We start from the raw sequence: 18,765 nt of genomic DNA on the forward strand, positions 1-18,765 counted from the left end.
GACTGGAGATGTACTTCCCTCCCCGGGCTTAGGGAGCTTCACAACTACAAAGTCCAAGACACCCGGGTTATGCTGCTACCTGTCCACTTACTTATTGTGTGGTGACCTGAGCTGAGTGACTTAACCCCTAGGAGCCTTATTTTCCTCATCTGTACAATGGGGATGCAAATGGTACTTAGCTCCTTGGGTAGCTGTGAGGCTTAAATTGTTGGTGAAGGCCTTAGGAACCTTAGGCCTTAGGACCATCCAACTGCCCCCTCTTCCCACACATGCCCAGTCACACAGGGAGAAGTAGCACCGGGGGGCCTCCGTGAGAAAGGCGGCACACTCTGCGCTTCAGACATCAGCTGGGTCGGCAGAGGACCCAGGTCTCGGGAAAACACTCGCCTCACACCTGCCAGCTCTTGGCCAGTCACTCTGCGGAAAGGACGCGAAGACAGCTGGGCTGGGTTTTTCTGGGCTTTTCTCCATGGTCCTTTCTGGCAGGGCCAGCCAGAGGCCAGAATCCTGAACGCAGCAAGGTTGCTTTGCAGCATCTGTCTCCCCTGGCTGGTCCAGAAAAGATCTGACCAGTGATTATGGGAATTGCTTGTCTGCTTCACTTCCACAGGGAAGGGCTTTTAAAATGATTGTGTCCTTTGAAGCACCATTTACCACCAAAGGAACCAAGGCGCCTTGGAGATAGGACAGACTGCAGGGCTGTGGCTCTGGATGTGGGCAAGATAAGCTTGGGACATCTTGTGCCAGAAAGCGAGGAAGCTACCAGGGCTACCAGGTCCTGTGGACTCGCTGTGGTCAAAGGTGAGACAGTTTGAGCATCCAACAGAATGATGATTACAATTCATTGACATATCATATATACTTTAAATCCTCTTTAAATGAAACTCACCAAAAACTTATTGTGGGTTTTTGTGTGTTTGTTTGGTAGGGAATAAGTCATTATTCTGAAAACAGGTAAATAAAAGGAGAGAAACAACCATTGATCCTGTCTTTATTGGGTGGACTATCGTTCAGAGTGATCGTATAGTTGATGGAGAAAAGTTTATCTTTATGGAAGAATCTTGGCTAACAAAAGCAAGAAACACGATTGAATTAGAAAACTGCCATTTTCCAACCCAGATTGGGATTATGGATCTAAGCCACAGTCATCAATGCTACTAAAACTATAAAGTGGGTCAATCAGGTTGATACCCAGATCAATTTTAACATCGCCCAATGTACAGTACTCACATGTGATGTGCCTCCAGGCGTGGTGTTGTAGAAAATACACAGCACCTCTTTGAAGTATTCTTGTCCCCCAGAATTGACCCTGAATCAAACCATGCCTCTAGATTGTCTGGCTACTTGACAGGAAACACAACGGCTGGAGGAACGTATTAAGAAACACTGTGAGGGGTGCCTGGGGGACTCAGTCAGTGAAGCATCTGACTCTGACTCAGGTCATGATCTCAGGGTCCTGGGATCCACCCGGTGTCCACCTGCATCAGGCTAGGTGCTCAGCAGGGAGTCTGCTTGAGATTTTCTCTCTCCCTCTGCCCCTCCCCCTCCTCGTCCTCTCTCATTCTCTCTCTCAAATAAATAATAAATCTTAAAAAAAAAAAAAAGAGGGTGCCTGGATGGCTCAGTTGGTTACAGTTGGTTAAGCATCTGCCTTCGGCTCAGGTCATGATCCTGGAGTCCCGGGATCGAGCCCCACGTCAGGCTCCTTGCTCAGCAGGGAGGCTGCTTCTCCCTCTGCCCCTCACCCCTGCTCGTGCTCTCTCTCTCTCAAATAAATAAATAAAATCTTAAAAAAAAAAGAAAAGGAAAGAAACCTTGTGAGGATATAATCCACCAAACCCAGAATGTTGGAAATTCTACAGGATTAATGACTCTGTTTCTCCAGTAAATGATGTGTGGTAAAAAATGAAAGAGCATATTATTGCAGATTAAAATGAAATTAAAAGACATTAAGAGACATAAGCCATATGCAAAAAGAACGTAACTGGATTGTGATTCGGACAAACCAACTATAAAAAGACATTTGACCACAACTGAGGAAATAGGAACACGGATTGGGTATTAGATGATTCTAAGAAATTACTATAATTTTTGTGCGTGTGATAATGGTATTGTGGTAATGTTTTTAAAACTCCTTACCTGAGGGTAAAATGATAAGATGTCTAGAATTTAATTTAGAAGGATGGGCGGGGGGAAGGTGAGTGGATAAAATAGGACAGAGGAAAGAGGAATGGCCAGGACTCAGTCTCATGCCCTACTCACCGCAAGGGAGGCTGGGAAGTATGTTTTCCCAAGTGCCCGTCCTCTGCCCCCTGTGGCCGTCCAGTGACGGATGACAATGGGTTATGACTGAGGAGCATAATTAGCCCCACCATCTGTACTTGAGGTTAAAAAGAAGAGAAAGAGAGCTAAGGAAGTAAAGGGAGAAAAGGAGGAAAAGAAAGCCAATGGGCTTAGTCAAAATTGGTATTGCTTTGCTCACATCCCTGAAAGGCTTCAGGCAAGAACTCAGAGGACCCTGGGACTGGATCTCGCTCATCTGCTGCTCCTACTCTGTCTGGTTCAGTCTCAGGAAAGCTCTTACTTCACAGGATGCCCATCGCCTCTTGAGGTCTACTACCCACCCATCCTGTCTGCCATTCCAGTGGAGAGAGGGCTCTGCTTGTTCACGAGGGCCAACAGAACCCCCCCGGACTGAATCTCCTTGGCTGACTTGGGTCTCCTGCTCACCCCTGAGCCAGTCACTGGGTCCTAAGGATCAAATACGGTGAGGGGCCTGGCCAGATCAGGTGCACTTCCTGGGAGCCCAGCAGCCTCACCCGAATCACAGTGGACTGCAGGTGGGAGAGGGGCAATTGGGTTGCTCTTGCCAGAAGGGGGACATGATCCTTGGCAGAGAAGGCACACAGATATGCCTGCATCCTTCCCCATCTCCAGCCTCCATTCCTCACCTGCAAAGTGAGCTCGATGATGTCCATCTGAGGAGTCAGTGAGGTCTGCAAAGTCCTGATCCCCAGTAATAGGACAAATGCAACTGTTCTCCCCACTCTGAGGGGTCTATTTCTACTCCTTTCCGTGGAGACAGAGTGACAGGCACCCCTTGAGTGAGCATGTGTGTACCTCATGACAGCCACCTCATGTCCCCATCCATCCTTCTAGGTGGCACTAGGGAACCCTCGAATTTTGCCTTGAAATTGCAAAAACCCTGGGGAGGAGCAACGTTTGGTGATGGGTTGGGCCACCTTTAGATGTTTGCAAGATCTGTTGAATGGAGTCCTCCATTGTTGAGATTGGTTGTGCTTCAGCGCAACTGTGTGTGGTCCCAAAGGCTCTCCTTTTACAAAAACAATTGTTTTAAACATCTGAAAACACACACTTATTGTGATACGAATGTCTCTCAGTCAAGCCATTTGGCAGCTTGGTTCATTTGTCCCCATTGGGAATTCTGATGTTTCCTGGGTTTTGAGAACACAGGTTAAGGAATTTTTAGTGTTTTGTCTTTGTGATCTTGGATAGTAGCCCTGTGCAGGAGGCCAAGAGTACAATATTTACCATATAGAAAGAAATGGTGAAGAAGATCAAAAAGACAAGCTTTGGAAACAGACTGCTTGGTTTAACTCCTAGTGTGTGACCTCAGACAAGCATCTTTTAGACCCAGTTTCCTCATCTATAAAATGGGAGTTAGAATTTCACTGTGAAATTGCAGTGAGGAAATTGGTTCGTTCCCAGCTCATGCAGGCAAGTGCAAAAGGCACTCCCCACCCCCTCCTCCCTGCAGTTTCAAGCCAGTTTGAGGTCCAGGCCCTGGGTGGAGACTGCCCTGGTGCCTTTGCATCCTTTGTGTGATGGCTGCGCCCCCCCCCCACTTTTCACCATCTGTCTGGCCAGGGGTGCCGCCTGCCATCTGAGCCCAGCCTGCTCCCCTCCCCCCGGGCCTCGGGGCTGCCCCAGGCCTCCCTCAGAACAATGCAGGGACGCCTTCTGGGGTCCAGGTCAGGCCCCTGCTTTGTGTCTGCCTGGCGGCCTCTTTCCCGCCCAACCCGGCCCAGACGGGCCCGTGGCCAGGCCCCTGCGGAGGATGTTGAAGGGGGGCTGTAGGGAAAGGACTGTGGGGGACAGAACAGGATGGCCACAGGGACATGCAGCCTCCTAAACTCCCTCGCCGTTCACGCAGGCCTTGGCACTGTTTCCTCAACAGGGAGAGTTCTGAGTTTGCGTGCGGACTGCCCAGGCCCACGGGCACAAGTGCAGCAGGATTTATGAGAACTTTATGCAAAGTTAATTCTGTCTTCTGTGAACTAGTCTTCTTGCTCCTTTTTGGACATCAGTCTATGTAATACACTTAGGTGGCATTCATTAACCAAGTTCTCTCTCTCATAGAATTTTCTTGCAATGACTCTGTGGATTTCTCCTTTTTTTCCTCAGCTTTGTTGAGATATCAACATGAAACCTATCTCAGGTTTCAGGTGTACAATGTGATGATTTGATACACGTGCATATTCCAAAATGATTACCACAATAAGGTTAGTTAACGCCTTCATCCTTTGACATGATTGCCATTTTTTGTGGGTGGTGATAACATTTAAAATCTACCCTCTTAACAACTATCAATTACACAGTGTGTCGCTGTTAATCACAGCCGCCATGCTCTTTGTTAGATCCCCGGAGCTTACTTACCTTATACCGGGGAGTTGGTATTCTCTGACCAACACATCCGCATTTCCCCTACCCCCGGCCCCTGGTAACTTCCATTCTATTCCATATTTTTGTGAGTTCGGCTTTAAAAAAATTTTTTTTTCATTTTAATTTAATTTTTTAATTGAAGTATAATAAACATACAGTGTTACATTAGTTCCAGGTGTACAATATAGTGATTTAACAATTCCATACATGACTCAGTGCTCATCACCATAAGTGTACTCTTAATCCCCTTCACCTGTTTCACCCACCCCCCCCAGGCACCTCCCCACGAGTTCAGCTTTTTTACATTCCATGTAGAAATGAGATCACACAGTATTTGTCTTTCTCCATCTGACTTGATACTCAGCATAATGATCTCAAGGTTCATCCATGTTGCAAATGACAGGATTTCCTTCTTTGGCCGAATAGTATTCCATTGTGCGTATGTACACATTTTCTTTATTCACCTGTTGATGGACACTTAGGTTGTTTCCATATCTTGTAAATAATGCTGCAATGAACATGGGGGTGCAGATATCTTTGAGATTGTGTTTTTTTTCCTTTGGATAAATACCCAGAAGTGGAATTGCTGGATCATACAGTAGTTCTATTGTTAATGTTTTGAGGAAACTCTGCGCTGTTTTCCATACTGGCTGCGCCAGTTTGCATTCCCCACAGTGTACCCGGGCTCCCTTCTGTGGAGTTCTTCCAAGTTAGACTCAAGCACAGGGAGAACTCACGGACTGAGGGTGTGTGATCATACACAGAGGAAGGGAAGCAGGGAAAATGGAGGAGGAGAATAGTTTCAAATAATTGGGGAGAAATGGTTCCTTTTGTATTTATATACATGAGGCTTTGAATATTTAGGTTTTACTATTTCAAAATAAAATGAGTGAGGAAAGACATTCGGAAAGAAAAATCACCAACAGGCAGATCTGTCTTCACAGCTAAAGAAATCAAATGAGGTCCTTGGAAAATTTACCTTTGTTGTGCATTTGATCATCATTAATAACCCTGTGAGGCAGGAAACAGTGTCGCAGCAGGGCCCTGGAAATGGAAGCTCAGAGAAGGCAAGTGATTTGACTAAGGTCACACAGCTGGACGTGGCAGAGGCCGACTCACCAGTCTCCTGTGAGACATCAAGTGTCCTGTGAGCAAGGTGTTGTCTTTCTTGCTCACTGAAGGGAGGTGGGGAAGGCCCTCCGGGCCTGAGTACATCCCGTTGTACAGGTGGCCCTAAGCCTTCAGCGAGACCCTAGTTAGGGAGGAAATGCTCAAAGTGTAACGAGGAGCTGGTCTCTGTACAGGTGCTGCTTTTTAGCCTCAGCCTGGGAGCCCTGTTACTTGTTTTAATTGGCGCACGGGCGTCCTAGGCGTGGCCCACCGTGGCTCCGGGATCTCCCACACGGAGAAGGGGAGAAACGCGACCAAATGCGACCGCTCTGGACGATAGCAGGTGGCTGACCATGCTGGCTCTGCAGAGGAGGAGGAAGAAGGGGTGGGATGAATTGGCTGAGGTGGCCACAGACAAGGGCAGGGGAGGTGTGGCGCACCCTGAGGCAGAGCCAGGGAGGAGGCCTGAGTGAGGAAGGGGAGACAGACCCACAGGACGAAGAGCCAACCGCAGCAAAGACGCTTTCTCAGTATCTTGGCCTTCCCGCAGCTCCGGATGCCCCATAACACACACACACACACACACGCACACACAGACACACAACCACGGGGTGCCCCCACCTGGCCTGTGCCCCACTGCTTTTCCCAGCCCACCGCACCCCCCAAAACAGGGAGGGTCCAAATAAAACAATTTATAGCAAATGTTTTTCTGGTCTAGGATCCAGTCCAGGGTCCTGTGTTACACTTATTTTTCAGGCCTCCGTAGCTCTCTCGTCTCCTTTAATCCAGGACAATTCCTCATCCTTTCTTTGTCTTTCATAACTTTGACATGTTGAAGAGTCCAGTCATCCAGTTGTTTTGTAGACTGTCCCTCAGTTTGGGTTGGATATCTCCTCGTTATCAGCTTTAGACTGTGTCCTTGTGGCCAGAATGCCGCAGAAGTGATGTTGTGTTCTTCTCAGTACAACATATCGGGAGGCGATGGTATCGATTTGTCCCACCACTGGTGACGTTATCATTGACCAGTTTATTAAAATGGTGCCTGCCAAGTTTCTATTTTCCTTTTCTAATAATAATTTTTGTGGAGAGATTCGTTGAGACTGCAAATATCTTGTTCCCCAATAGACTTTCATCCACATGTTTTTGTAATCCTTGATGACTCTTGCCTGGCTTCATTATAGGATGGTGATTTGCCTCTGCATTCATGCTATATGTAGGCATTCTACAGTAAGGAAGAGCTGTCCTTTGGGTCTGGGTGTATATATTTGTATGGACTTATGGATTCTCATGATACTCAACTGATTATAACCCATTATTGGCATCTATTCGGGTGCTTCGTGCCTTCAGGTGTTTCCCATGTACTTTTGATATATTCCTGGTATTTCTTATTCTGTCACAGCCTGATGTTCCAGACTCATCTTGTACTTGCCCTGCCCTGGTCCTCGAATCAGCCATTTCTTCAAGGATCTTTGGTTCCTTTTAGCAAAGAAGGCTTTTTAGGAACCAAAAATATTACGTGCTGGAGTGTGCTCGTTACCAGCTGCGTTGGTATTTCTAGGCCCTTTCCATGGACGAATCTAGAAATCCTGGTATCTCTGATTCTAAGCTAACTCTGTAGGGTTTGCCTGCTTTGCCCCATTTCATGGTTGTCTCTCCTTTCTTGCAGGGTGGGAACTCTGATTCCCAACATTAGTATATCCGTTTACTTGTTCAGACCTAAAAACATAGAAAATAGTTCCAGAATTCTTACACTCACGCTACTACAGAAAACCAAATCTATTAGGTAAAATACAAGACGTATGTATTTACTTATGCAGTTGCTGGGAGTGGCTGAAACCTGTCAGGACTTGTCCCTGAGGTGGGTACATTGCCACTGAATGAAAATTACTGTTCTGTTCTTGTGAAAAGGCCGGGGAAGGTGTTTTGGTGGGCAACCAATAATAATCGCTGGCAGTCACTCTGGGTGCTATCTGGGGGACAATGTGGGAAGGGAGTGAGGTGAGGGAGAAGAGACTGGACTGCCAAGGTCCACCATGGGAGAGATGATAAAGGCCTGAACCAGGGAAGCCTACTAGGGGCATGTTGCCCATGAAATCCGCTGAGACCTTCTAGAATCTTACATACTCTAGTCTGTACCAGCTCCCTGGATAATACGCTTCAGATGTGCACTCTCCAGTGTCAAGAGAATACTAGCCGTGTGACCCTGGACAAGTTATTAACCTCTCTGAGCCTCACACAGGTCACTTTGTCTCTCGGAGAAAGGGTGGGAGCCTGTCCATGACGTCGCCCAGAGAATGTTTCCAAATTTACTTCTAATCAGTGGTTTTGGCCAATAGCATGCTTTTCTTTAACTGGCAATTACATATTCCTTTTAACACTATAGGAATCCCGAAATCCTTTTAATAGATGGCATTGTAATTGCAGTTTTCATCTTAAACCACTTTATTTTCAGAGGGAATGAGAGACTATGTCAAGAACATAATAAGATAATTCAATGAGGAAGATGAAATGCTTGACTACCACCCAGGTAATAGCTGACAAAAAAAAAAAAAAATTCAAGTGGCAATATATATCAGGTAGTGCGGAGTAGGGATTTTCCAGCTGTATGGGCGGAATATATTCCAAGTTATTAATTCCCCATGCGCCCAAGGCCAGCCATCCTCAGTGATGGCCTGACCTGGCTTCCCCTCAGCAGAATGGGTGTTCTCCATGTCAGTAGTGGAGGGTAGTGCCAACAATCAGGGCTTTGGAGGCAGCCAGCCCTGTATTCAAGTTCCGGCTCTGTTGTTTATGGCTCTACAATGCTGGGCTGTTAAATGTAAGAAATCCTGGCCATAGAAGATATTATACACCTCTGATAAGATAATGAGCGATGAAAACCAAGCACACAGACACACAGTAAGTGAGAGTTCCCTTCCCCCATTGCAGCTTCCATGGATTTACTTTTGTGGCCTAACAAACCCCGATCTATCCACCGCACAACCTCTCAGCCACACAGTGGCCTCAGCCGAGTGTACCAGCAGCCGGCTCTGAGGGTGAGACACCAGAGAAACGAGAGCCCAGAGCATGCGTGCGTCTTCTGGTACCACACCCTGTACTTCTTTCAGGACTCAGGAGCACTCAGTCACCTGCTTCTCTCTTTATAAAGCAAAGTTCATGTTTTTCAACACCTACCCAGCGCTCAGCATCTCTTTTGGATTTTGTGAAGATACAAAGAAATGTAAGATGTGGTCCCTGTTTTCCAGGATCATAAAATCCCACTAAGGACCCAAAATAAGCACAATGCATAGCAGAGAGACCTGGGTTCAAGTCCCAGCTCTGCACTTATTAGCTATATGACCCTGACCCTGTATAGTCACTTAACCTCTTTGTACTTCTACTTCCCCAACTGGAAAACAGAGCCACCAGTACCTACGTCACGGGGTCATCCCCAGCTTTAGGATAGCTACTATGCGTAGTTGCACAGAGTAGGCACATGGAAAATCTAAGTTCCTTTTTCCTCAAAGCACCTTGTAGCTAAATAATGTAACGGAAGACGTATCACAAGATAGCCTATCATTCGTTGCCAAGTGAAATGCGCCGAAATAAAAGCTGTTAGAGTTCGTTGAAGAGCAGAACCATTCCAGCTGAGGTAGGTGGGGTAGATTCTTGGACGAAGAAGGAAAGGGACTGGCATCCTCCAAAGATGGGTTGATTTTCTCAGATGCATCATAGAGCCTTATTTCCTGCACCCATGATAAGGAATAAGACTAGGGCACCTAAGACAAAAGTGGCACCCTGAAGACTAGAGAAAGTCCTTCATTTATCCACCCAATGCCACGCATTCTTTCAGGTGGCAGGGCACATCCAGACTCTGTCGTTCCATCTTGGCTAGAAGCAGAAGCTTTCCCTTTGCACTTGCTTTTGTGCACAGAGTCACTTTCTGATGTTTACAGTTGAAAACCCTGGCTGAAACATGACCTTGTCTGATTAGTGTGAGGATTCAATGGGAGAACACACGTAGATGCTCAGGGCGGTTTCCAGCACAGGGCAAGTGTTCAGTTGACGTTGATGTACTAGTCAATTTTGCTGTGACAACAAACAGCGACATCTCAGTGGCTTATAACAACAGCCATTTCTAACTAATGTGTCTGCTTGTCCGTTGGTCCTACTTACGTCTGTCTGTCATGACTCAGCTGTGCTCGACTTACCTTGAGTACCACGCTCTCTCATTCTGGGACCCAGGTGGAAAATAACATCACCTGAGCTGATTGGGGTTAACATCCTCTTCTATAAGCAAATTTCCCTTTACATTTCTGTTCAAAGCAATACTTTTGTTAGGAGTATCGGGGTGAGCACATGCCCGTTCATGAGCATTTCCTTTATCCTAGGCATATATCTGTCCTCCACTTGGTTTGTCATTGCGCAGTGGACTCTGGTCACTGCAGGAGGAGGGTCGACTGATTCATAATGGGCTGAAAGGCCATTGAGACAGGTGGATGGTGAGAACTGGTTTGAAGGCAAAGCATGTTCTCTCACTACAAAAGAATTAAATTAGAATTTGATATGGAATAATGACTGGGAAATTTCCAAATATTTGGAAACAAAATAAGATGATTCTAAGTAATTTATGAGTCAAAAAGAGAAAGTATGTTAAAGTTACAAAATATTTTGAACTGCCTGAAAATGAAAATGCTATATTGCCAAATGTGCAAGATGCAGCTATGGCAGTACTTAGAAAGAACTTCATAGTACTAAAGGTCTATGTGAGACAAGAAAAATGGTCACACATCAATGATCTTAACCTTCACCTTAAGAAACTAGAAAAAGAAGAGCAAGTGGATGCCACAGAAAGCAGAAGAAAGGAAGTAGTAAAGGATCAGAGCAGAGATCAATAGAATCAAAGCCAGAAAAACAGAGAAAATAAATGAAACCAAAGGCTGATTCTTTGAGAATATGAATGAAATTGATAAACTGCTGGCCAGACTGAACAGGCCAAAAAGGAAAGAGAAGGCCCCAATTACCACTATCAGAAACATGAGAGGTGGGGCCGCTACAGAGTTCACATGTATTAAAAGGATAATAAAGAAATATTATAGGCAGCTTAATGCCAATATATACAATAATTAGATGAAATGACAAATCTCTTGAAAGATATGAACTACCACAGTTCACTAAAAAAGAGAATAGCTCTGTATCTATTAAAGTAATTGTATTTCTATTTAAAAATCTCTTCACAAAGAAAACTCCAGGGCCAGATTACTTCACTGCCAGATTCTATGAAGCATAAAGAGGAAATAATACCAATATTACACAAACTCTTCCAGAAAATAGAAGAAAACAGAACATCTTAACTCACTTTTTTAAAACAATTTTATTTATTTATTTGAGAGAGAGACACACACAGTGAGGGAGGGAACACAAGCAGGGGGAGTGGGAGAGGGAGAAGCAGGCTTCCCGCCGAGGAGGGAGCCCAATGCAGGGCTTGATCCCAGGACCCTGAGATCATGACCTGAGCCGAAGGCAGACACTTAACAGCTGAGCCACCCAGGCGCCCCGAGGAGGGAATTCTTCTAAACTTGTTTTATGAGGCCAGCATTATCCTGATATCAAAACCAGACATGACACCACAAGAAAAGAAAATTATAGGCCGATATCCCTGATGAACACAGATGCAAAAATCCTTAGCAAAATATTAACAAACTGAATTCAACAATGCATTAAAAGGATCATACATCATGATCAAGTGGGATTTATTTCAGGGGTATGAGGATGGTTCAGTATCTGCAAATCAGTCATTGTGATACGCCACATTAACAAAATGAAGGATGAAAACCATATGATCATCTCAATAGATACAGAAAAATCATTTGACAAAATTCAATATCTATTTTTTTTAAGATTTTATCTATTTAAGAGAGAAAGCATGAATGGGGGAGAGGAGCAGAGGGAGAACCAGACTCCCTGCTGAGCAGGGAGCCCAACACAGCCCGATCCCAGGGCCCTGAGATCATGACCTGAGCCAAAGGCAGAAGCTTAACTGACTGAGCCACCCAGGTGCCCCTCAACATCTATTTATGATAAAAATTCTCAAGCAAGAGTGGGTTTAAAGGGAACATACCTCAACATAATAAAGGCCGTATATGAGAAGCCCACAGCTTCACAGTCAATGGTGAAAAGTTTAAAGCCTTTCCTCAAAGATCAGAAAAAAGACAAGGATGCCTACTCTTGACACTTTTATTCAACATAGTATTGGAAGTCGTAGCTACAGCAAATAGGCAAGAAAAAAAAAAGGCATCCAAATTGGAAAGGAAGAAGTAAAACTGTCACTATTTGCAGATGACATGATGTTTTATAGAGAAAATCCTAAAGACTCCATCAAAAAACTGTTAGAACTATTAAGTGAGCCCAGTACAGTTGTAGGATACAAAAGCGATATACAAACATCTGTTGCATTTCTATACACTACGAAACTATCAGAGAAATTAAGAAAAACCCATTTACAATTGCATCAAAAAGAACAAAATACCTAGGAGTAAATTTAACCAAAGAGATGAAAGACCTGTATATTGAAAAGTATAAGACCTTAATAAAAGAAGTTGAAGAAGAAACAAATAAAAGATCTTCTGTGCTCATAGACTGGAGAAATCAATATTGGTAAAAGCAATCTGAAGATTTAATGCAATCCCTACCAAAATTCCAGTAGCATTTTTCACAGGAATAGAACAAATGATCCTAAAATGTGTAAGGAACCACAAAAGACCCTAAGCAGCCAAAGCAATCTTGAGAAAGAACAAAGCCAGAGGTATCACACTCCCTGATTTCAAACTATATTACAAAGCTACAGTAATTAAAACAGCATGGTATTGGCATAAAAACAGACACCTAGATTAAAGGAACAGAATAGAGAGCCCAGAAGTAAACCCATGTATATATGGTCAATTAACTTACAACAAAGGAGCCAAAAATACAGTGGGGAAAGGACAGTTTCTTTAATAAATGGTGCTGGGAAAACTGGACAGCCACATGTAAAAGCATGAAACTTGACCACTATCTTACAGTATACACAAAAAATCACCCAAAATGGATTCATGACTTGAATGTAAGACATGAAACCATAAAACTCCTAGAAGAAAATATAGGCAGTAAGCCCCTTGACATGGATCTTGGTGGTGATTTTCTGAATCTGACATCAAAAGTAAAATAAATAAGTGGGAATACATCATACTAAAAAACTGATGCACGGCAACAGAAACCATCAACAAAATGAAAAGGCAACCTACAGAGTGGGAGAAAAAAATTGGCGAATCCTGTATTTGCTAAAGGGCTAATATCCAAAATCTATAAAGAACTCATTCAACTCAACAGCAAGAAATAATCCTATTTAAAGATAGGCAGAAGTTAAAAAAATAAAAATCTTAAAAATTAAAAAAAAAAATAGCCAGAAGATCTGGATAGATATTTTCCCAAAGAAGACAAACAGATGGCCAACAGGCATGTGAGAAGATGCTCAACATCACTCATCATCAGGGAAATGCAAATCAAAATCACAATGAGGTGTCACCTCATTCCTGTCAGAATGGCTATTATGAAAAAGGTAAGAGATAAGTAAGTATTGGTCGGGATGTGGACAAAAGGGAACCCTTGTGCACTGTTCATGGGAATATAAATTGGTGCAACCACAATTGAAAACAGGATGGAAGTTCCTCAAAAAATTAAAAATAGGACTACCACATGATCCAGGAATTCCAATTCTGGGTATTTATCTGAAGAAAATGAAAACACTAACTCAAAAAGGTATCTGCACCCCATGTTCACTGCAGCATTATCTGCAGTAGTCAAGATATGGAAACAACCCGAGTGTCCACTGATGAATGAATGGATAAAGAAATTGTGGTATATATATATAAAATGGGATAGTATTCAGCCATAAAAAATGAAATCTTGCCATTTATGACCACATGGATGGACGTAGAGGGCTTATGCTAAGTGAAATGAGCCAAAGAAAGACAAATACTCTTTGTCTTTTTTATACGTGGAACCTAAAAAATAAGAATAAAAATAAAACAAGCTTATAGAGAGAACAGACTGGTGGTTGCCAGAGGTGATGGACGGACGTGGAGGAAACGGGTAAAGGGGGTAAAAAAGAGAAAAAACAAGTAAATCTCCAGCCATAGTTATAAACAAGGACAGTGCCCATGTTCTATTTTACTACTTGGGCATTAAATCCACCGTTGTATTCTCAGCGTATGAGCATGTATCTTTCCGTGTTGTCTAAATTGAACTTCAATATTTAGTAATTAAAATGAATAACTTTTTAATATTTTTGTGCATATAGTACACCATAGACTGATAATCAATATAAAATAGTACTTTAGGTCATTTCTGAGTTCCTGAAAAGGCTCGTCCCTAAATACATTGGATTGTGCTCTGTAGGAATCATGTTATTGAGTCTGAAAAAAAAATTAAATGTTTTAATGGAATGTGGTAGATGTAGTGTAGTCCCTTAAATGAGTTATTACAAAAATACTTTTCAAAAAAAAAGATGCTTTGAAACTAGTAGAAATTATTGGTACTGAGAATACATTTGATTAGAAAAAATCCCATCTGTTTTCAAGTGTAAAGCTAAACTTCTAAACAGATACTCTTTTCACAGACTCTGAGTTATGATTAAATATATAGTTGGGCTGACACAGTTTGGCAACTGAGGTAGAATCTGCCTTTAAAAACAAAAAAAATGGAAAGAAAAAGGAATCTTGTTAAGTCAGTTAGTGAAAATCTCCCGCTCCAGTATCTGCCCACCCTCAATGTCTGAACAAATCCCTCATCCCTCACCCTGGTCTGCCTTCAGCAAGAACCCTGTCGAGTCGGTCCAGCAAGAATCCTCCTCAGCCCTGATGCGTGCTCTTAGTGATTTTCTACTGTCCCCCTCACCCCACACACACACCCAGCTCCTTGGCTATAAATTCCCGCTTGTCTTTGTGTTCAAAGTTGAGCCTAATCTCTCTCCCCTACAGCAAAACCCCATTGTAGCAGCCCCCCCCCAGAACCAAGTCTCCTTTACCGTCCTTAACAAGTGTTTATTTTCTTAACGTTGTGTTTGTTCCCCCAATGAACTATTATAAGCCATGAAAATGAAGGAACTACAGATGCATGCATCAGTGGATGCATCTTGTTGAGTCCAAAAAGCAAGTCCTAGAAAACCAGATACAGTAGAGTGTTAATAAAGTTCCAAGAACAAGTACATAAAACTAAATAAAATAATGATAATGTTTAGGCATATATATATATAACTTTTTTCAAGTGTCTGTATATGTATATATATCATTTCCAAGGAAATGATAAACCTTAACAATCAGGATAGTGGTTTTATGTGAAGCAGAGGCAAAAAGATGCTCTAGGAAAGGAGCACATAGGGAGATGGAGGTGCCTGGGGTTGGATGGTGGGATCATGGGTGTTTATTATATTGTGAATAAACACAGAAATAAATGCAGGTGCCTGGGAGACTCCCTGGAGGAGATGACAGGCATACAGGCAGAGAGCTGAAGGGTGAATTGGAGTTACCTGGGATCAGGCTGTACCAAGGACAAAGGTCAGCATGGTGCAAAGGCCTGTGTCAGGAAGAGAGAGCTTGATTTGCTGGAGCTGCTCAGAGGATCTCGGTGAGTCCTGGCCCAGAGCAACGCTGCAGAAAAGTGAGACCAGAGGGCTGGAGTCTTGGGTCAGCTAAGAAGTGGGAAACCATCCTGTAGGCCATGGGATACCCTGAAAGGGGGGCTGGGAGGGGGGGAGGGAGACACGAGGACACTGACTTTATGAAGACAGCTCTGGCAGTACAGGGGGAGTAAGTAGGCTGTCCCGCCAGCTTCATCTTACCACCTTTGGCTACACTCCGGTCATGCTACAGGCTCTGGGCTGGGGTAGGTACCTAGCCAGGTGACCATCCTACCCTCCCCCCCCCCCCACACACACACACACCTCCCCGCCTCCAGGAGCTAATCCGTGTAACCACCTTCACCGGGAAACATTCCCAGACTACCCTTCCCAGTCCGGGAAAGGAGCCCCAGAACCTCCATCAAAACATTTCCCTCACTGGTTTGAATTGTCTTCACCGGTCTGTCCTTGACGACATGGGCGCTCTGCATTTAGGCTCTTTGGTGCCCGGCACAGAGAGGGCTGGGGTCAGACCAAATGACTGTGGAATGGAACTGAAGTCAATTCCGGGAGCACAGAGGAGGACACCCAGACCAGGAACTTTCAATTTCCCCGAGGAAGCACAGATGCTTCGAGGCACCCTCTCGGCCTCCGCTCTGGCCACGCCCTCTTCCTTATCTCTCGGCTCTGGACGGCGGTGAAGCGGCCCACCAGCAGCTCTAGCAGCCAGCACAGCCGAGACTCACCTCCCTGCGCCTCGGGTGGGCGGGGAAGGCTCCGTGAAGCAGGTGCAGCATGAAATTGGAATTCAAAAGATGAGTTAAGTCTGCTCTTTAAAAATAAAGTGTGGACACGTGTCTAAGGAAGGGGATATTAAACCATCCCCTTTCCCTGGCTGCTACTTCCCACGTGCGTTGGGAAGAAACACCAAAGCTGCCGAGTGACCGTGGGTGTCTCCTCCCTCTCAGGGGCACCCACCCTGGAGCTCCCCGCGCGCTTGAATGAATGGGGGAGGACCCTTTCACATGAATGAGTGCGGGAGTGAGGGAGTGCGCGGGCAAGCGGGCGGGTGAATGGCGACCGCGCCGACTCGGCACAGGGGCGCGGGCGCGGGCTCCACTTCCCTCTCCCGCCAGCTGGTGGCCTAGGGAAGGCGGCGGCGCCGGCAGCGGCCGGAGCTGGGACGGGCCGGGGCGCGGGATGGTGGGGGAAGGGGCGTTCCCGGCGGCCGCGCCTTCCGCGGCTATTGGATTAGTGGCCTTCAGGGATGAGCTCAGCCGGATCGGCTTTCAGCTGCAGCCTCCGGGCCGGCCGGGAAGGCGGGGAGCAGGCGGCGGCGGAGGAGGAGGGGGAGGCGGCGGCGGCTGCAGCATCCAGAGCTGGCCGCGGCGGCCGGCGCGCCCCGCGCACAAAGGCGCCCAGCCCCTGGGGAGGGCGATGAGCGCACCGGGGCCCGGACCCCAGCTCCAACTACCACTGCGTGCGCCCAGGGCGCGGGGGAAGACGCAGAGCGCGCCAGGGGCCGGCGGCCGAGGCGCGGCCCGTGAGCCCTGAGCTCGGGACTCGCCGCCCTGTCGGTCCGGCGCGGAGCTTCAGGACGGCTAGAGCGCCGGCCTTGGCGCGCCCCCGGGATCCGCGCAGGAAGGCGCTGCCCCACTCCCACCCGACCTCTCGCGCCCTCCCGCCGTGCCCGAGCGCCAACTTCCCCAAGAACGCTCCAACTCCAGGCCACCTTGCCGGGCAGAGGGGGCGCTGCTGCTGGGCACCAGCCGTGAGGACGCGCCCCTGGCCCTGGGGAGCCAGCCGGCATCTTCGGGGTCGCTCGGGCGCCCCTGAGTGGGCGGCGGCGGCGGCAGACGGCTCTTCGCGGAGTGCAGGACCTGCCAGCCCCGGCGATTCCTCCCGGCAGGCGCTCGCCCTCTCTTTTATGGTGAGTATCGTCCAGCTTCTGCTGAGGGGCGCCCTTGGGCGCGCGGGAGTCCGGCGCCGAGGTCTGGCAGCGCGGACCTCGTGCGGGCCGTCACTCACCACAACGGGAGCTCCTGGCATGGGTCCTGTCCGGGTTCCCGGGAATTCCTTTCTGCAGGCTGTGGCAGTCCCAACCGGCTGGTTTGCGTACAGGCTTGGGTCATTTGGGGCTGGCCCCTGGTGCCATAGGTTCGAAGCCTACTGCTTCTTTGTGTAATGGAGACAGCACGAATAACTGCCCCCCACCCCGAGTCACCCTGCCCGGCTTTGGGTGCAAGATCCGTCATTCACTTGCTGGGTGACCTTGGGCAAGGCGCCAAACCTCAGTTTCCTCATCCGTAGGATGGGGATGATAATGGTACCCGTTTTATAGCGGTATTGGCAGGATCTATGAGGTGCTGCTTGTAACGTATGTAGACCTGTGCCTGGCACATGGCAAGTACTCCGGCAAATGCCAGCTAGCATTATTATTAGCTGTGTGAGCCCAAGCGTGTCACAACTTTCTGGAGCTGTAACAGCTCCCTCGTCTATATAATGGGGACTGAATAAATTCTGGGGGTCTGTTCGTCCGGGTGGGGTGGGGGAGGGGATTTGGAGAGGTGGCAGTCAAGGGCCTGGCACGCAGTAGGCGGTGATGAAGTGGTGGCTGTTGTTATCGTTTACTCTAGACGCTGGGGTAGTGAGGCTGGTCGCCCAGCCCGAGCGCTGCTCGGGGCCAGTTTCTGGCCTTGCTTGGAGACAAACTTGGTGATGCTCAGGAAGGGAGGGGGTCGCGAGCTCCGCAAGTCACGGGCGGGGGTAGGAGATGGGGTCTGGGAAGGAGGGAGGAGGGCAGAACCTGGAGCGCGGCAAATGTGTCCGCCCGGGTAGCCACGGGCTCCGAGCCAGAAGGGGACACCGAGCCCAGGACCTCTCCCTGGTGGGATAACCTGAGGAAGTGACCACTCCAGCCAACCTAAGGGCCGAGCATGGACCATTGCGGACTAGAAGGGACCGGAGGGCACTTCTGTACCGCTGTCACGAAGAGGTGGAGAGCTCTGGGCTCTGGAGTCAGGCTAGAGTTCGAATTCCGCCTCCACCATCAGCCCTCGGTGTGACCTTGGGCCAGTACTCTGATCTCTCCCAGCTCAGTTTCCTCGGCGGCCCCATTCCCCTCCGGGGGTGGTTGCGGGGTGAAGATGGGAGTTCTCTCCTCTCTAGGAATCTGAGCCCCCATCCTTCCACCCACCTTCTGCCCCTCCCCGCAATCTGATGAGCCTAAATCCGGAAGACGTGAAATGTTATGCCTGAGCCTTAGGGAAACGCTATTAAAAGGAGATTCCAAGATCTGCCCACCCTCTTCCCGGCCGGTCACGGCTCGGTGGGAAGAG

General features: G+C 47.1%; 1 protein-coding gene across 1 annotated transcript in view; it reads left to right on the forward strand.

The window, feature by feature from the left end:
* The first annotated feature begins 16,789 nt into the window (after positions 1–16,789).
* SPSB4 (splA/ryanodine receptor domain and SOCS box containing 4) overlaps positions 16,790–18,765 on the forward strand; it is a 76,194-nt gene continuing 74,218 nt past the window's right edge. The window contains exon 1 of the mRNA XM_027585637.2: positions 16,790–17,357. The gene's annotated coding sequence lies outside the window, so the exon portion shown is untranslated. The remainder of the gene's footprint in view (positions 17,358–18,765) is intronic.

This window comes from Zalophus californianus, chromosome 1, assembly GCF_009762305.2.
Source record: "Zalophus californianus isolate mZalCal1 chromosome 1, mZalCal1.pri.v2, whole genome shotgun sequence".
NCBI classification, from domain to species: Eukaryota; Metazoa; Chordata; class Mammalia; order Carnivora; family Otariidae; genus Zalophus; species Zalophus californianus.